Raw genomic sequence first — 13,923 nt, forward strand, 5'->3', positions numbered from 1 at the left:
CCGCGACGGGAACGCCGCGCACGCGCTCGTCGGCCTCGCGCTTCTGCTACTCGGCGTCTTCCTCATCGAGCTGTCACTGGTGGCCGACCAGCTCCCGGGAGCAGCAAGGGTTGGCGCCGCCGTGGCCGACGCCGTCCTCTTCTACTTCTTGGCGCCGGCGAACTAGCTTGCTCCTGGGAGGCTGGGACGACAGGTCTGCATATCGTTGCATGCGGTGACGCACGCTGCGCACCTTGTGGTGCGCCCTTGTAGCAATAAAATTATTATTAAGCGACATTAGTATGGTTTGCGTTGTGTTGGGTTGGGTTGCTCTGTTTCGCTGTGCGCGCACCTTGTGGTTTGGACGGTTCGGCTTGGCCCTGTACTTTGCACTATCACAGGTTTCCTATTTGTGAATTTGGCCTGTCTATCAAATTTCTTTGGATTTGAGCATTTTCCCAGTTCCTTTGTTTTTTTTTTCCCAGTTCCCAGTTCCCTTGATAGCAACGAAGTTACAAGAGTTTAGTGTAACCGGCGCCTCGCCCCTGTGGCGGCGCATGTGGCCGCCGAGCGCCTGGCCCATGGAGAACTCGAGGCCGCCGGGTCGCTGAGCATCCGCGCCTGCAGCCGCGTATGGCTGGTGCGGTGCCCGCCGAGCGCCTGGAACGACGGGAAGCGTTTGCTGCACGTCTTGCACTCGAACACGCCCTCCGCCGCCATGGCCCTGCGCGCCGCGGCCGAGGACGTGCCGCCGCTGCCAGCGGGCGACGACAGCGTGAGCAGCGCCTCGGCGTGCGCCCGGAGGCCCTCCATCTCCTTGCTCTCCTCCGCTTCGTGTCTCGTAAGCGTCACGACCATCGATAGATCAACCGACGTTTACCGGTTCGATTCTCCTCCTTTATATTATTTGTATATATAAGCAGCCAACTAAAATTCCACCCTTACGCGCACGTACGTGTTCATATATAAATTTGTACGACGTTTGTGTGTGTGTGTGATGACTGGGCAGGGGTATGTGTGATGATAGAGGCGTTCATATATAAATTCCACCCTTACAAGAGTTTAGTGTAACCTGAAACATTAAAAAAAAACACCTAGCATAAGGCCATATTGAACAGAGCACACAGGGCTCCACCCAACTGGCATCAAACAGAATTTACAGCATTTTCCCGGTTCCCAGGTTACACTCTGACTGTCTTACAGTCTCCGTTCGTTCTGCTGTAAAATTGACTTGGGAAATCGCCGTGGAAGATAGAATTTTAAGGTTTTCGCGTAAAAAATGTGCTGCTTATAGCCAACTCCTGCACTCAAATTCCTATTCTACAGTGAACTGTACATGCGAGTTGCCGGTGACAATCCAGTTACTTTCTTATTTCTTTCTTTTATGTACAAAACTAACTGTCAAGAAGAATCTGTTGACGTAACAATCAGCCAATACAGCTACACAAGTTGCAGCTCTAGTGCTCTACTAAAGCAGCGCCATTCAGATTCAGTCAGCTAAAGGGGCCAAACGCCCAAACCTCATCGTGGACGTGGAGACCATAATTACGAGAACAAGGCCCATTACGCCTAACCTGCTTTGGATGCAGCAAAGACCAACAGTAGCGGATGACAACCATGTTTGTCTTTTCTGAGGCAAAAGCTAATCTATTCCATGCCAAGAACGCACGGTTGTTGCTGCTGTGACTACAGTGCTGCCACTGAACAAAAGACCCGGCATCTCTGAAGGACCTTCTTGACCTCTAGTTTTTCTTCTTTCTCCCATCTACAATCCCTGCTTCCCCTTGGTCTATAAACGGAGAGGCAGGACACCCCACTAAGGGGATGGATAAATTCAACACATCACACATAGTTAAGCAGCAACCAATCACTCAGCATCCATTCGATCTTTCCATCAGAGACTTGGGACCTGTCCCTCTCTCGCCCGTTTGTAACCACTACTACGAACCTTTTAGTGCTAATAACACGAGCAGCAGCCACGAACTGGACGTAGGGACATTCTGCATGAACCAGTATAAACCTTGTGTCTTTTAGCACACCATTCGGTTCCAACGCGCAATAATACAAATTTACTCGTTGGTGTTTACTCGAAACACCGACACCTCTAAAACATATGAAACACTTGAAACATACGTTGGAACATGTGTTTTCAGCGCAACATCTCCTTGCTGCTTGGGAGAATGGAGGCTTGTCAGCGTGTAGAGTTCACCGATGTAGAGCTCGCCGGTCGCACGGAGCTCACTGCTCCGGTGGAGAAGGCCGTGACAGATTCGACGTAGAAGGCTGCTCCGGTCAAGAAGGCGGTCCGTGCACTACTGGCGCTGGACAATGCCGTGACGAGCAGGAGGCGCGATGGAGATGGAGGAAGGCGGGCGGGCGCGAACGGTCGCGGTGGAGGTGCCACGCCGACGGGCTCAAGGACGCCATGGAGAACGCCGAGGCGGAGCGCAATCACGCTGGAGCACGGTTGCGGTGGCTTGTAGTGGAGAGTGAAAGGATCTAAAAAATGCCTAGAGGGGGGTGAATAGGCGTATCTAATAAATTCTGCGTAATCTCAAAGTTAAATGTCAGTGATAGTCGGAAGTCCCGACAGTTTGGGCCGGAACTTCCGGCAGCCGGAAGTTTCGACGCAAACAACCGGGAGTTCCGGCACCTACGAGAATTTCACTACAAGTGCTAAAATGAACTTTGAGTGCAAGATATCTTACAACCCCACTTCCTAGTTGTAAGATGAAGTGTTGGGGCTGCTCCTTTGACACCGGAAGGTCACCACTCCGTAGATCGAGTCCAAACCCTAAGAGAAGAGTTGGGGAGGAAGACAAACCAACAAGAACAAATATGATAGCACAAATCTCAACGACAACAAGTGCGTGGGACACAAGGATTTATCCCGAGGTTCGACAACCCCACAAAGGAGCTCATACGTCCTTGTTGTTGAGGTGACCATAAAGGTCGGAGTCTCTTCCACCTCCTTACCTCTCTCAAAGCAACCACAAAAGTCACTCGAGCTTTTCACTAAGAAATCGAGGGTAATACAAACGTCCCAAGGCTCTTCCACAAGATGGAAGCTCTTGGGCGACGCCTAGCCGGCTGGGGTTCCAAGAACCCAAGAGTAATAGACGCAAATCCAACCGGCTTGACGAAGAAATCGAGTGCTCAAGCTTGCCAAAGTGATTTTCTCACTCAATCTACTCTCATTTCACTCAAAACCCTAGGAGAATCAAAGATTGAAGCAAAGGTGAGAGGAGAGGGGCGCCTTGAATGCTTGGGAGCTATTTTGGACAAAGATTGGTGAGCAATGAATGAGTGGTTGACGGTTAGAAGAGAGGAGAGAGCTATTTATACTCATAGTAGAATCCAACCATTCAGATCTACGTCGGAAGTTCCGACACAGATCTCTGGAACTTCCAGCTCTACGTAAAAACACTGTTCACGCAGACAGTCCACTGGGCTTGCACGCATGTCGTCGGAACTCCCGGCGGTCGCCGGGACTTCCGGCTTCCGTCGAGACTCCCGATAGACATGACGATCAGGTGACTGAGTCCCAAAGCGTCGGGACTTCCGGCACCTGGAACTCCCGACTCCCATCGGGACTTTTGATGGGCGAAGGTGCACAGGTAGGCTGTGGCTAAGTCAGCAAGCGCCGAGACTTCCGGCACCAAACGTCGGGACTTCTGACAGCCAAAACTCCCGGCTCACGCCGGGACTTCTGACTACCAAATGTCCACAAACTATGTCTAAGTGTTTGTGAGGTGATTTTGTCTCTCTTTTGATTTTATTTAAATGCTTGAGCACTCTATCTTCCTCAGACCACCTAAACCTGCATCCCTCTTTATAGTACGGTGAAACCTATACTCAAAATAAAGAATAAAACTTTGGAGAGCGCTTTGAGTTCGTCCGCCTTTTCAACTTCAACAAATTGAGGGATATCATTTCATCTTTATCAACTCTTTGAATCTTTCATGAGACTAATAGCTGCGACATATCTCATTAAGATGACATTAATCCCTAATTTGGATGTCATCAATACACCAAAACCCACATGATGGGCAAATGCACTTTCAGAGAGCCTTCTAGAGAATGGAGATAACAGGCTATGGTTAAAGGCGAGTGAAGGAGAGGATACGGATGTTGGCCATTGGGTTGGTGTCGCGGCCCACAGACGGGAACGTCCGGATGATGGGACCCCCGGAGCAAAAGCATTTCTGCTAAAAATAAGAGTACATCAAAGACAAAACAGTCATCTTCTTCCTTCGAAGTCCACTGCCTGCTAGAATTTGTTCAGGTCTCTATCTAGTCTAGTATATGAAACTTGTAAACCATCTGCTTCTCCATGAGGTTGGACTTTTTCATCCTCAGTTGCAGCCTTCATATGGACCTACTTAACACGTAGGTCGCAGCAGCCCGATTTTGTGACTAAGATATAGGCCCTGCCCAACTTTTGAACATTCAGCAAAATCGTGGCAGACCAAGTATCTGAGTGTTTCTTTAATTTTTGGGACACGCCACGCTGTCTTGCTATGCTGCGCCCAAGCTGGAGTGCCATAGGTCTGTCAGAAAATTTGGTCGTGCTGGAATGGGATGATTTGTTCTACGAAACCTCGACAAAGCACAAGCTTCACGATCAGCGTATTTCTCTCACGAGTACTGCCCATGCTAAAACCACGGTATCATTTTAGGGATGCACATAAAAACAACAAAACGATGATATAACAATAACATGGTTTTATGTCTGATCTTACAAGAATCACTGGCTACAGTTGAGGGATCAAGAGAACAAACTCAGAGATGCTTCACTTTAGAAAACAGTCACAGAAACTGTGAAGATGGAAGTGGTCGCTAAAGATCATGTACTTGTGTAGCCAGTTTCTAAATTTTGACATCAGGCAGCATGAAGCCTCCAAAGGTCGAATCAAGTCATCTGGTTTTAGTTTGTGCCAAGTGTGCAATGTCAGTTCCTCGCAGAGGGAGCTGCAGGCAAATGGACATAATAGTTCAGAACCATACAAGAATTATTATAGCTAAATGAAACAATTCACCAAATTACAGATTCAGGCACCAAAACAACAACGGTTAGCTGCAATAATTGGCAGAATAGTCATTTTGGTCCCTCAACTATTTCTCGAGGCTTAGTTTAGTCCCTGAACTTTCAAAATGGCCGTTTTAGTCCTTAAACTCTACTTTTAGGCTCAATTTCATCCTAAAACTATGAAGATGATCGTTTTAGCCCTTGAACTTTGCATTTTGGGCTTGATTTCATTTATAAACTATCAAAGTGTATTTTGTTTTTTAAACTTTTATTTTCAACACAACGTTGTCTACGTTCTACGTGGAACGCTGTACTGTTGCACCTGGTTAGCTCGAACACCATCAGCAATTGGAGATAGAAAAATAATATTCATCCAAAAACTCTTTCGTGGTCATTAATAATTCCAAGCTATTATTTTTAGTGTTACCTTATAATAGTACCATTTATATATATCCGACTAAATAATATTACGGGAGCAATTACAGTTGCATCGAACACTATTTATTCATTAAGAATACATGGATATATTGAAACAATAGCACATCTATAATTTTGATAATTTATGGATGAAATTATGCCTAAAATATAAAGTTCTCTTTTTGAATAGACAAAATTGAGTTGAAAAAAAAGTTAAATGCACTTTGATAGTTTATGGATGAAATTGATCCCAAAATACAAAGTTTGAGGACTAAAACGATCATCTTCGTACTTGTAGGATGAAATTGATCCTAAAACTAAAAATTGAGGACCTAAACGGCCGTTTTAAAAGTTTAGGGATGAAATTGAGCCTAGAGTAATAGTTGAGGGACCAAAATGACTATTATGCCGCAATAATTAAAATATAATCATCTTATTAGTCGGTTCATTTTGTGCTATGTTATCAGCTAAGAGAAATGATCTATGCATACAAGCTACAATCCGTTTACGGCCGGATACAGTTGCAGCTAATACTGAATACTTTGCCTAACTTATTTGCAATGCCACCTCATGCAAAATGAGAAATATAGCCACTGCATAGTATATAAGTTAATTGCATATATCAGTGCCCGTGCTAACATTACGGGTCATATTAAGTCCAAAGTTAATTCTAGAACTTCTGGTGACCAGTGATCCAAGGTTGCCCGGGCTTAGGGCACATGGAATGACTAATCAACACAAATCCCCAAGCTTAGGGTAACTTACCAGACATACAAAAATAGAAACTGAAGTGAACATAGCGTGTCTGTATGTGGTGAATTGTAGGAGTGTCAGATGCACCAAAAAATGAGATGCAAAAAATAGACATTGCATAACACAGTCTGTCACTTCCCCTGAAATGTCAGGCAATAAACATACATTCCAATAAGCCCAAAGTTTTAGAAACACCAAGCATGTGTGTCAGAAATTAAATGATCTGATCTTTTGAAAAAATTAAAGGATCTTACATCTTTTAGTTCTGTCAAGCAACCAAATGACTATTAATTGTCATGATACGGTAGACAGATAAATTCACCTTGCGGTTTATTCAAGTCATGCAAAAACCTGCTTTTCCATCTCTTTGGTGGCAGGCAGACAAATAATCTATCTGCATCTACACCAATCTGTGGTCATGTCTCCTTTTCCATTGTGATCTCTCTGTGATTTTTTTATTTAGCTAAATAAACTGACAGTTCATTTCAGAGTAACATTTATAAACGTAGTATTCGGAAATAGACTCTGTTCCTATTGAATTTATATAAGAATTCAAATACCCAAAACTATTTCATAAAAGTATTTCTTTTAACAGCCCGAAAGAAAGCCGCCTAAGCATTAAAATAATGCAAAGTCGGTGTTCATTCCTCAGAGATAATCTGAATTTTATTTACTTATACATCAAACTGGTACAGCAGGTGTTATCATTACAAGCCGATCTCCAGTATATCGATATCTGTAATTTTGTCATCATGTTTAAATTAATTTATCCTATTTTCTTCAGGTACATGTCTCTGATCAAGATTCTAAAGGATATTTTGACCTATTAATCAAGATATCTTCAAAAATTCTTTCTATAATCTCCACAACCTTGTATTTTCCTACAAATCATTAGAATTCTAATTAAGGCGGTATGAAGTGGACTTAGGAACAGTGGGTTAGTTTGTTTCCTTAGGTGTCATTGAGCAGACGGCATGGATCCTGACTCCGTGTTCGGCTGAAGGGAGCGTGTCCGATTTTGCTCCGGCCCCAGGTCAAAACGGCGCTACGGATGAAAACGGTCGGAAAACGGTCGAAAACGGAATTACAATATAGAAAACGAAAGCGGTCAGTTCGGGATATTTCTATATTTTAGCAATTAAAGAGTACAAAAAATGGTTGAAAATGGTTGTGAAACCAATTAAAACTGACAATTTTTTATGTTTGATGAAATTCGGAAACGGTATCATAATATAGAAAACGGTATCATAATATAGAAAACGAAAGCGGTCGGTTCGGAATATTTCCGTTCCGTTTTCATATATGAATGGCATTCTCTGAGGTTTTGAGCAACATCCGACATAAAATCCAGTTCACCAGAAACGAGGAAAAATATATATATAGATATCAACTGCAAAATTGTGTGGCTAAAGATAGGAACGGCCCCTATGCACGAGCACCGAGATTCAGAGCAAAACACCCTGAGGCCGCATTGCGAGTGCAAGTGCGGCATCAGCTCACAGCTCGGGCTGTCCAAGGTTGCGTGTGAACACGAGGGGTCAAAGGTAGCCACCAGCGTGAGATGCTCACATCACAGGGCTTAACAGTAGTGAGGTCCGACAGAATGAAGTGACTACCTTTTATACTCCGCATCAGATCGTAGCAAAGCTGATACTACACTAACTGCGTTGCGTGCGCATGAGTCTTGTTCTTTCTTTCCTTAATTTATGATGTTCCGGTCGTTTGTGTCGAAGTTGGTAGGTTCCGGTGGTTCCCCCACGAGAATCTGTCGGAAATGCTCCTTGGGGAGACGGCTATATATATATAGCGGGCAGGGCAACCATCTATCCAACAAGGGCAGCAGCCACCGATCTCAGTTCGCAGGCTTAGCTGGTCTGGTCTCCTCTTGCACCGTTTCCTCCCAAATCCTCGGCACTCGCTGTTCGCCGCCCGACTCCTCCGCTGACAATGGCCTACGCGCCTCAGGCCGACGAGCCGGAGCTGATCGTAGCCCCCGCCGTGCCCCTCGGACACGTTCAGCGCCGCCTCCTCGACGCGGGCCGCATCCTCGTGACCGGCGGCTGGCTCGTCCTCATCAACTACACCATCAGCAACAGCCACGGGAACGCCGCGCACGCGCTCGTCGGCCTCGCGCTTCTGCTACTCGGCGTCTTCCTCATCGAGCTGTCACTGGTGGCCGACCAGTTCCCGGGAGCAGCAAGGGTTGGCGCCGCCGTGGCCGACGCCGTCCTCTTCTATTTCTTGGCGCCGGCGAACTAGCTCCTGGGAGGCTGGGACGACAGGTCTGCATATCGTTGCATGCGCTGATGCACGCTGCGCACCTTGTGGTGCGCCGTTGTAGCAATAAAATTATTTAATTATTAAGCGCCGTTAGTATGGTTTACGTTGTGTTGCATTGGGTTGGTCTGTTTCATGTTCAAAAAAAAAAAAAAGTTGCTCTGTGGCGGCGCATGTGGCCGCCGAGCGCCTGGCCCACTCAACTACGCGCGCTATACAAGCAGGTTGAGCAGCTGAGGCTCCGAGCTGCGATCATCATCCGGCTGCTGTGGACCTTGGCCATCGCCGCTGCCGCTGCCGTTGCCGTCGTCCAACGGCGGCAAGTTGAGGCCGGCATGTCCCGGTCCGTCTGCGCCGCGGGGTCGTCGTGCGCGGCTGGTGGCGGCGCCTCGCCCCTGTGGCGGCGCATGTGGCCGCTGAGCGCCTGGCCCATGGAGAACTCGAGGCCGCAGACGGCGCACTCGTGCACCCGCGCCCTGTCCCTCTCGGCCGCGGCCGCGGCCGCCGCCGGGTCGCTGAGCATCCACGACTGCAGCCGCGTGTGGCTGGTGCGGTGCCCGCCGAGCGCCTGGAACGACGGGAAGCGCTTGCTGCACGTCTTGCACTCGAACACGCCCTCCGCCGCCATGGCCCTGCGCGCCGCGGCCGGGGACGTGCCGCCGCTTCCGGCGGGCGACGACAGCGTGAGCAGCGCCTCGGCGTGCGCCCGGAGGCCCTCCATCTCCTTGCTCTCCTCCGCTTCGTGTCTCGTAAGCGTCACGACCATCGATAGATCAACCGACGTTTACCGGTTCGATTCTCCTCCTTTATATTATTTGTATATATAAGCAGCCAACTAAAATTCCACCCTTACGCGCACGTACGTGTTCATATATAAATTTGTACGACGTTTGTGTGTGTGTGTGATGACTGGGCAGGGGTATGTGTGATGATAGAGGCGTTCATATATAAATTCCACCCTTACAAGAGTTTAGTGTAACCTGAAACATTAAAAAAAAACACCTAGCATAAGGCCATATTGAACAGAGCACACAGGGCTCCACCCAACTGGCATCAAACAGAATTTACAGCATTTTCCCGGTTCCCAGGTTACACTCTGACTGTCTTACAGTCTCCGTTCGTTCTGCTGTAAAATTGACTTGGGAAATCGCCGTGGAAGATAGAATTTTAAGGTTTTCGCGTAAAAAATGTGCTGCTTATAGCCAACTCCTGCACTCAAATTCCTATTCTACAGTGAACTGTACATGCGAGTTGCCGGTGACAATCCAGTTACTTTCTTATTTCTTTCTTTTATGTACAAAACTAACTGTCAAGAAGAATCTGTTGACGTAACAATCAGCCAATACAGCTACACAAGTTGCAGCTCTAGTGCTCTACTAAAGCAGCGCCATTCAGATTCAGTCAGCTAAAGGGGCCAAACGCCCAAACCTCATCGTGGACGTGGAGACCATAATTACGAGAACAAGGCCCATTACCTTCCGCAGTGTGCGAGTGGTGCCCAAAAATCATCGGCCTCCACGTATGAACTCTAGCACCACTCCAGTTAGCTCTCAGTGGTATACAATACCAATCATCACTTGTGGGACTGTCAATCTAGTTAAAAGTAAATAAAAAAGCAGATGCCGTACTCAGCCAGCCTTGCACAGGTCTTGTCGTCTTCATCTCAATGGGTACGAAGGAAACAATATTTTATCAATCTAGCATCAGTTGGCATCGGTGAAAGTACTTGCTCCGCTCTCCGTTTTGTTGGCATCGCTCGAAACTAGCTACACTAGTTGCAATGGAGGGAGTGGTGCTACGATCCTCTCTCTCCTCTTTTAGGCATTACTCAAGAGCAACATTGTGGAGGGCCTTACGCCTAACCTGCTTTGGATGCAGCAAAGACTAACAGTAGCGGATGACAACCATGCTTGTCTTTTCTGAGGCAAAAGCTAATCTATTCCATGCCAAGAACGCACGGCTGTTGCTGCTATGGCTACAGTGCTGCCACTGAACAAAAGACCGTGTAGATCGCATATCCGCATGTTTGTCTGCTAAATTAAATCGGTGACTTTGGTCATGTGTAAGTTAGAGATCTATACAGTATTTTCAGAACTTTGGGCTACTTCATGTATTTTTCACAACAGTAGAGGGGGACAATTTTTAATAAAAAACATAGATCTAATAACTATTATTTGCAATGACGACTAAATTTGGTACAAATTTAATGCTGCATTTTTTTATTATGGCGAGGATTTCTAGAATTTACTTTTTTCCTCCTAACGCATCTCGTGCTGTTGAGGGCCTTCAATTACAATAGTGACTAAGCATATACAAAACTAATGGTTAGATGTTGTTAGAGTATATATATTTTTTTCTACCGTATCTTGTGGGGTTTCATGTTCAGGCTCCATTGAATATGGTGGCATGTAGCACTTTATTTACTTTGAATCTAACACCGGTAGATGCAGGTAATTTATAGAAACATATATAGAACACTTTATAATTATGTAATCATTATGTTTTAGTTTATAATTTATATTATCTTTCATAATTGCATAGATGAGTGATTTAAAGGTACTCTATATTATCTTTTATAATGGTGGAAGTGGGCCATTTAGATGCAAATTCTTGGTTATTTGAAGTATTTGAAATAATAGAAAATGTCGGTAATTTTTTAGAAAATAAAATAGATCCATAGCAAGATTTTCCTTGTGATAATAATTAGATTGTACCAAATAAAATGCATATTTCTGATTATTTGATAATTTCTAGAATTTACATTTTCTGTTATAGCATCTCATGAGAACAATGTGAATAATTCGTTAGAGGGTTCTGATATGTAGCATCAAAATTAGTGTTATATATTTTTCTATAAATTTAATTAAAAATTATAGAAATTTAGCTTAATACTCCCTTCATCTCAAATTTTGCCACCGGATTAGTCTTGTACTAAGCATCGGATTTTTGAATTTCTAGTTAAGTCATGCGCGGCTGCTAGACCGCCCGCGGCCGACAGGTGGCACCATCGGTGGAAAGCACTTAGGGACTGTTTGGTTACCTGCATTGGGTAAACCAGGCCCACGGGGTGCAAGCGTCGGGAGTTTGGTTTCCAGGACGAGCGTTCGAGCCAAGCTCCGCTCGTGCAAAAAGGTCCCTCAGCCAGGCTCCGCAGATACGTGGGAGTCGAGTGTTTCCCTCGGGCCTGGCTGGCGTGGTGTAGCAACGGGTGCGCGGGTGTTGATATTTATTAACTTGTCACTTGTTTAAGTAGTCACCTAATGATTGTTGACATTTCTTAGCATCACCTTTACTAAGTTGTCATCCCCAGCGATGGTGCCAGAAATGCTTATTGGTACTACCTAGTGCCACTTCTAGAATGACAATAAGAAGTACTTTAGTATTTCATGTGACTAGATGGAATATATATAATTGAAAGGAATCTGCAAGCACACAGATAATATACCATTATAGCATTTCACCCGGGAGTATTCTAGGTATCGTTATTTATATTTTTACCATAGTGAAGGATGGACAGTGGAAATATATTGATAACTTATACACATGATGGAGAAATAAACCATAACCCAACTTCTACTCACAACAGGGGTAAGTCAAGAGATAAATGTATATGAATGGCAAGTAATAACTAATCATTGATCACTCAGAGTACTCCTTTCTATGTCATTAGCATGGTCAAGTAGAATATTAGAGGAATAATTCCTAAGTCATTCTTAATTATAAGTCAAAGCATACGTTGATTAGTGTAATTACACTTAGTAATCATGGTTAAGATCAACTTTATATCTACACATAAGGGATATTACTAAGGAAGATTAAGAACAGAGCTTGTCTTCCTTCATAACTAGATCCTACTTGTTCTATATTCGGGGAGTGGACTACAAAGGACTCAACGGGAGTGTCACATCCGCGATCTACCACATGGCCCGGAATATAGGGTGTATCCGCAGGTAAACAACGTATAAGCACCACACTTACACAATATCGACCACTCACCTCTGGATCCAAAGAATGAGCGCTATGCGAACTTATGCATGAACATGACGATAATCTAACTATACTAAGCATATAATCAAAGTAGACGATGAACATGATAACTAGGAACATGATTAATTTGAAGAATAATGTCATAACAATTGTAGCAAACATATAAAAGTAATGAGAGATACAGAAGACAAATGTTATACCAAGCCACGCTCTTGATACGATCAGAAATCCAAGCGAAGCTTGTCTCCCTCTAGACCTAGCCTAGCTAGCTATGCCCTAGAATATGGTGGAGTTCTGAGGATAATTAGGGTTTCTGTCTTCTCAAATGACTTGATCAGGGTTTGATGCCTCAGGGGGGTGGCAGGGGCTGGTATATATAGGCCGAAGCGTCAATCCTGAGCCCTCGGATCAAACCGACTTGAATAAACGGCGTAGATGCAATCTAGGACGCGGTGCAGAACCGACATAACGAGACGGAGGATGACAGGTGGGGCCCTAGACCATCTCATCTGGCGGCCCCTCGCCCTCCGCTTCGGTGTGTTGTCCTCTAGAACCTTCTAGAGGTTTTTATGCGATGATTAAGCGCAATTAATTTTGACTTTTAGGTCCACCTTGACGGTTTTCTGGATACACCCTGCAGAAAATACATATTCACCAAAACTCATGGAATTTGTTAGTTTAAACCCCTAAACCTATGTTGGTGATTGTATTTATGCCCTTATACATGTTATATTGATGGTTTATAATGTTTATTAACTACCGTCAACAGCGGGCGACCAAAAATTGGCCGGCAGGAGCTCGCGCCGTCTCGCTAGGGTTACTGCTCCGTTTCGCGCCAGTCACTGCGTATATATCTCCATCCCCGCCGCCTCCCATCTCAGTTGCTCACCATTCGCTCAGCTCCGGCAACATGTGCTCATCTCATCTATTCTATTTTTTCCTTTTTCCCGGGGCTGTTCATTGATTCATGCCGGCCTAATCCCCTCCCTCTGCGGTTGTTCTGCAGGCACTGTGGATCTGAGTTCTTGCATAGGCAAATGAATCTGGTTCTCCCCATCGCCCCTCCCTCTATTTTGTTCATCTTGTAACCCTAGGTTCTTGGGGAATAGATCGATCCCTAATTATTTCATCTCATACTTGATGCAGGCACAATAGATCTGTCGTCCCTTGTTTGTTCAACTACTTTTGATTGTTGTGCTATCACCACATCTGTTCGGTATAAGCAATCCTCCTCTCTTGAACCCTCTCCTCCTCCTTATTCTGATTATTACGGTAGTACTTGATGTATGACCAGGATCAAACAGGCTAGTTTTTACATAGTTTCTTGTGTCAGTTTTTGCTAGATTCTTAAAAAAACAAGAAGTTGTTGATACCCAGCTTTTGCCAGTTTCTTGTGACCATGTGAGCAATAAATGAAGCCAGATTCTTTAAAACTGGAGGATCAAACACCCCAACCAGTTTTTGCTCATAATCCAGATTTT

General features: G+C 45.1%; 2 pseudogenes; both read right to left on the reverse strand.

The window, feature by feature from the left end:
* Positions 1 to 409: 409 nt before the first annotated feature.
* Positions 410 to 837, reverse strand: LOC136524437 (zinc finger protein ZAT8-like; annotated as a pseudogene).
* A 7,830-nt stretch (positions 838 to 8,667) lies between these two features.
* On the reverse strand, positions 8,668 to 9,221 carry LOC136519648 (zinc finger protein ZAT8-like; annotated as a pseudogene).
* Between the last annotated feature and the right edge of the window lie 4,702 nt (positions 9,222 to 13,923).

This window comes from Miscanthus floridulus, chromosome 18 (genome assembly GCF_019320115.1).
Source record: "Miscanthus floridulus cultivar M001 chromosome 18, ASM1932011v1, whole genome shotgun sequence".
Classification (NCBI taxonomy): Eukaryota; Viridiplantae; Streptophyta; class Magnoliopsida; order Poales; family Poaceae; genus Miscanthus; species Miscanthus floridulus.